Raw genomic sequence first — 6,773 nt, 5'->3', positions numbered from 1 at the left:
AGTATTTTTTGCCCTTCAGTTTGCATAAGCAAACATTATATTATTATCCCACTTGCTTCAGAAGTTCCAGCGTTTTAGCAACTAGTTGTTTTTGTTTGCTAGTAATTTTGTGTGGCTACTCTGAAGTCTGGCTGTTTTATTTTTGGTCAATATTGAGAGCCAAGCCCGGGGCTACACATTCCGAAATCGGAAACCATTTACTGAGCACAGCAAAAGCAAAAGCACTCCAAGCCCCAAAATAGAGTTTGCTTTGCGCTCGAATATCAGGCAAACATAGTTGATTTTCAGCAAAGTCAACTTCAGTCTGCCTTTTTGGGCACCCAAAACGAGCTTAATGAGTTGCAAAGTGATTTTTATTTGTGGCGCTTTTATTGGCAGCTGCAAGTGGATGCGGCGTGGCAGGCATTTGCGCACATATTTGCCTATTCTAAGGCGAGCCAGCTAAATGATGAAAATGTGCTCATAGTGCTTAGAGCTGTAAGTTCCCATCCAACTACTTTCCACTTCAACCTGTTCAAAGACCGGCCTTTGAAATATGGTCAAAGTACGTGTGTTTCTGCGTAGCTATGGCAGATTCTTTAGATTCAAGACGCGCAGAAATTGCTTTTGGAAAATTTGTGCCATCTCATGGCATTTAACGCGCTCGGCTCGGAACAAAGTTGAAATTTTCTCCACCGGACTGTCGGCAAAAACCCCATGATCCCAGACCCCACATCCCAGATCCCAGTGCCCAGAGCAAAGAGCCGAGATCCAAGATGCGAGACCCTCGGCCGAGAAAAAGCTGCTAAATAACTTGGCACGGATGGGGCCAAAAGCAGGGGGATGGCCAAAAGGGGGCAGCAGTGGAGGTGGCCGAACAATGAAAACGCCAAAGTACAAAAAGCGAACACAAAACGAAACTAAGGCAGCCACTAAAACTAAAAGCATACAAATGAGCATCTGGCTGGAGTATATGGCTATGTAAATAAGTGCCCACAGTTGCGGTCAGCTGAATTGCGAAAAGGTTTATGGTAATGAATTACCTTTGAATGTGGTTACATACACCATTAATACTTAATGAATTTGACAGACACCATCTAGCCAGCTGAAAGTCAGTTAAAAGCCACAAATCAGCTATGAAATGCCCTTCTTACTGTAATGCAATACTAATTTGAGCGGAAAATTCAGAAAGACAGGTATATAAATATAATATATTTGGTTATATTTAAAAAAACAGTTTCTAGCCGCATTTCGCATCGATATATAAAATACATTCATTTGATAGTGCTATTAATTTGACCCCAATTGTATGTGCGAAATTCAACCGACGCGCGCGCACAAATTTTGCGGGGAGTAAATAAGTTTTTCTACGGCTTTGTTTTTATTGCACGACATTGCTTCAGGTCTAAATAAAAACGAGCCAACAACTGTGCGAATTATACGAAAAAACAGCAGCTACGTAAAACTTTCTTATCTTTAGTGCCCTGCCGAAAGTCGCAAAAAGCTAAAGCAGCAGCTGAAGTCTAGGGAAAACGCTGGAGGAAAACGGGGAGCTGAGCGTTAAGTCGCTAACTAGCAACATGTCGCAAAGAATCTGAATCCGAGGTGGAGCCAACACAATTGGGGCCCTTTCTAAAGGGAACACAAGCTTGCACATACCTAGTTAACAGAGTTATTCTTACTCAGCACTAATTGGCACGTTGATATATTCGTAGCATCCAGTTTGTCTGTATTTATGAATATTTTCCACAAAAACGTTTTAAATTTTAGCTCGAGGCATAGTTGTCATTTTGCGTACTGCTTCATTGCGAGCTAAAGAAGGCTTTGTCCGTACAGTTCCGCCTAGTCTGTCCGTATCTTTGTCCGTTACATTGATGTTGTCTACTTGTCAGTGAATGGTTAGTCTCCATTATCTATATAAGCCCCAGAACTTAGTATTTTCCTTTTATTTTGAGTACAGTTTCATTGCGAACTAAAGACGGCTTTACAGTTCCGCTTAGTCTGTCCGTATCTTTGTCCGTTACATTGATTCACTTTCCAGATTGTTCAGGCAAACAGTGATTATGAAAGGATGATGTCTTCCTTTCAGTAAATGGTTGGTCTCCATTATCAATATAGGCCTCTGAACTTCAAATTTCCGTGTCGTTGTCCGTTAAACTGCTGCTTTGCAAACAAGTCTCATATCTTTATCGAATTCGAATGTATTACAAAGTCAGTAGTAGTAGTATCCACCGAATAGAACAAGAAATATGCCTTTAAACTATAGTGAACTAAAGAAAGCTAGAGAACTGTTGAGGTAAGTAAACTTCAACTCAACTGGAACTTCAATATCCTAGCTTAAGCATAGTGAAATAGAAAAGTGAATAGAACACAATCTGATATAGTCTTGAAAAGAGTTTTGTGCATATGTATGTATATGTCAAATTGACATTACCGCACGAGTATTCCAAGTGTTGGTCCCCAAGGTCCAAAAGATCCAATCTTCCCTCTTGCTTGAAATCTTTTCGTACGCTTTTTGTGGGGGTTTTAATTTGCTTCTTTTTATCTCTGGGCCTTAGTTTTTTTCCTCGTTTTTCCCTCGTTTTTTATGTTTTCTTCGCACACTGAGCCCACCCACAAGTGTGTGTCCGTCCGCGTTTACCTGTCGTCGTTAAAATGAATACATAAGTGAATGAATGAATGAATGAATGGGCGAGGGAGAGCGACTGCTGTGCAACTCGCCTCTTCTGGCGACCGCTTGCATGCGTTCGTTCTACTTAACGTCTGATGACTTTGTCGGGGTTTCAGAATCTTTTCCATGAATATAGTAGAGTATGTATGTATATATATAGATGTGTGTGCGGGTTCTACCTGCGGAACCACTCCACTCCACTCCACTGCACTCTATTCCATTCCATTCCACTCCACTCGAAACAAATAAACGGCGGGCGGTGGCGTTTTTATGGCATTTTATCTCCCGAAAGCATTAACACAGCAGCCAAGCAGCGGCAGCAACAACAGCAACAACAACAGCTTTGTTGCAAGGCCTCGGAAAGTGTGGATTTTGGTAAGAGAAACGAGCCACAGACCAGCGTCATTTGCCGACGCCATTTTATGTGGCAAAGGTCGTGGGGAGAACTTGCTCTATTGAAATTTGATGATATTATCCGGGGACATTCAAAGTTTTCCAATGTGTGTACGAGTATGTGTGGAAATAGTGGGCGGTTGGGCGGTTGGGCGGTGGGCGGTCAGGTGTGTGTGTGTGTGTGGTGGTTGGTGATAAAACGTGCCGATTACCAGAGCTTTACGAGTGAAAATGGGTACCATGCATAACTAAGCAAATGATGGCAATTGTCGGCAAAAAGGTGTTGGGGAATTAAACTCGTCGCTTTGGGGACAGCAAATTGTGAAATGTGCTCCTTGAACGAACAACGAGTATTGAATTCACATTAGCCATGGAATTATTATGCAAAGTGTCAGCTTTTATGGGTTTTATGGTTCTGTTGGCTTTGACCGAACGGCATTTCTGGGGAATTGATATAGAGATTCGTATGAAAGGTGTGAAAATTGCTTGTGTGAAATGAGCCATAACAATTGTGATAAAATATTCACAATTACCACGTGATAGCATTATTAGCTTGTGCTTTCACACAAGATATTCAAGGTTTTCCACTGAAAATAAAGGCGATGAATAGCTGACATATGCTTGTTCTTTAATTCGACAACACGGAATAGGAGAAAACATGTTTCCACACAATGTTAATTGGAAATCCATTTGCTAAATGCCGCGCCTAGGAAATTGACACTGTAATTAAACATGTTATGTGATTATTATACGCACATCCACTTTTCAGATAAGTCGTAGGCCTCTGACGGCCTTCGAGTTGCCTGAATATCAATTCATTAAACCTAATGAATGTAATGAGCAGAGCAAACACTCAATCAAAAGCGGTGCCTGGCTTATTCATCTGAACTTATAAGGCGAACCCAGTAATTTCAGTTTCGAAGGCCTTTTTCCGCTCATCTCGTTGAGCTGAATATCAATTCGCTGACTTGGGGCTTTTATTAATGGATATTCTGGCTGTCGCCAAATTGAATGCTTTCGGTTTCTATATTTGTCATAACCCAGGAGTTATGACCAATAAAAAACGTCTCAAAATGGCCGCAGCTGGTTTTCATGTGCGTCTTCACCTAAAAGGCGCGATTTCACAGGCCGTCATTAAAGAAAATTGCCGCGTCTCACTAAATATGGAAAGATTGTGCTGGAATTGAAGTCTATGTAATCACCCGATACCCTTTTGCAGAGGTACATTTCATATTTGATTGCCAATGTCAGTAAACAGCGCAATTCAGCAGATATATCCATTTTTTCCCCTTTCAATTGCCAAAGGAAAAGATTCTTATACTTAGAATGGTATATACTACACTTTATATAGTATAAACTACATTTCTACTCCCTATATGATTAACATAAAGCAAAGTATCTGGTGAACAGAAGCCCAAGTTTCTCCACATTAAAATATATTCGACTACATCTTTGAGGGTTAAAGAATAAAAAAGACTTTAAAGGCATTCAGTTGGAAAGGTATTAATATTCCACTGCCCAACATATTGCTATTCCTTTTGATTTGCGATATGATGTGGGTACATAAATGTGCAAATGTGATGGCCACGTCAAAAGATTCCGTCTTGACCAAAGCCCGTATAAATATGCCTTGAAGAAGTTCCGGTTTCCCTCTTCACAATCCAGCGACCTCAACAAGCTGTCTGCAACACAAGTTACATTTGAAATAAGAAAAGTTGCCGCAAAGCTTAAAGTTAGCCAACTTGCCACATGTGCACACTAACGGCAGTTGTGTGTGTGCATTTAATATGCGATATACTATGTGGCAGCCAAGAACAAAGCTCATAAAATACTTTTACAGATTTCAAAAATCAATTTCAGCGTAGCGCAGGGCGAGTAAATCGCATGCATAATTGAACTTCCTGGATGCCTGGCTGCTCGAATGCTCGGATACTCGGATAGTGGATGCTGGATTGTGGCAGATAGAAATACAGATGCAGCTGGATAGCTGGAGCTGCGGCACCTGACTGCTGCACCTGATGCCCGACGCTCCTTTGAATGCCAATCAAATTGGCGCACGTCGCTCCAGGGGTCTATGCAACATTATGGGTCGCTTTGGGTCGGGGATCCTACGTGCACGTGGCATCATCAAATGGCTGTCGAGTAGGGGAACGCCGGGCTAAGCGGATGCGGCTTGTGACGCCATTTTCGCATCAGTCTGCAGCAGAGCGGCACCAAACTCATTGCGTACCTTCTCGCCAATTGTAATCACATCAATTTGAGTTTATATCGCATCAATGTCGTATGATGCAGACCAACTTTTCGGATTAAATTGCCATTTATCCGTGGCGAGGAGGATAGCTGCCGTGATTTTAAAAATTTTTAAATAATATTGAGAAAGCTGGGCACTGCGCAATTGTATGATTTGAACCCAAATCTAAGTTCAGGGAAAAACACTAATCATGAAATCCAAATACTGCGGCTACTTAAGTTTCTAAATTACGAACTTTTATTAAAATGATTTACGTAACGTATAACGTCATAATCTCTACAACATAATATTAAACGATGGCAAAAGAAAAGTCTCAAAAAAATAGCGTTGATGTAATATTGTTTCGCATAATAATATTTCCAAACAGTTTAGCAGAAATATGGCTTGCAATTAAACTAGGCATTGTGGAGAGCTGAAAAAATTTGTTCAATAAAAGTTGAAAAATTCTTTGTATCTAAAAAGAAAACGAAGTTTCACAGTATATTTCCATAAATCATACAAAATTTAAAACATGTTTGGAATTGATATCTGTACATAAGAATAGTGGTTTTTACCTTTTTTTAATAGAGTGGCTAAAATGTTATCACAGAATGTTTTGTATAAAATAAATTATTAAACAAACAATTACCTATTAAAGTATACATTTTGTTCATAGTGGCAATAGATGATTGTTTAAAGACCACACATGTTTTGTGCGTATATTATTTAGCTGCCACTTGACTGACTGAGAAAGTCGTTTGAGCCACATTTGCAAAGGGCCATCGAGGAGCGGGTAATTAAACAGCGAACCCAGACACTAATTGCATTAACACTTGCGGTTAATTTGAATTTATGAAATGCTCTTCAAATGCTGAATAATGAAAAGCTCGCGGCAAAGTTAGCCCATCGAGTTGGGAGAGAAAAAAAGGTGGCGTGGAAAAGGAAACTTTACGAATATAATTAAAACGATTTTCCATGAAATTTAAAATGGAATTTCGCTGCGCAAAAAGTTGCCAACAATAACAATAACAAAGGCGAGGTGAGGAGAGGCGGCGAATGAAAAAATAAATGAAATGCCAAATAAAGCGAAGCCGTTGGCTGATTACACACACCAGCAAACAGGCACACGAACACTCAGTCGCACACACCACACATACACACCTATACAGTACTCGGGTTGCTCTCCCACTCTCCCACTCACCATTCACCCCACCGCCGCCCACCACCTACCCATCCAACAACAACTCAAACAGCCAACGAACTGCTGGCGATGAGAGTTGAAACGCTAGAAAATTGCCAAGGAGAGCGGGCTCTCTTGGGGTAGACAGCGAGAGAGAGAGAGTGAGAGGGGGAGCAGCAGCCAAAGAAAGAGAGCAATGGGGCCAAGAAAGTTGACAAGGGGGTGGTGGCGGTGAGCGGGGGATGGCAGCAGCGGAGAGAGAAACAGTTTTACTGCCAGCATTGCCACGTTTATGCGTCCCTAAATGAAACTACGCGTAG

Source organism: Drosophila erecta, unplaced genomic scaffold (genome assembly GCF_003286155.1).
Source record: "Drosophila erecta strain 14021-0224.00,06,07 unplaced genomic scaffold, DereRS2 tig00000092-arrow-pilon, whole genome shotgun sequence".
Classification (NCBI taxonomy): Eukaryota; Metazoa; Arthropoda; class Insecta; order Diptera; family Drosophilidae; genus Drosophila; species Drosophila erecta.
This window is presented reverse-complemented; position numbering follows the sequence as displayed.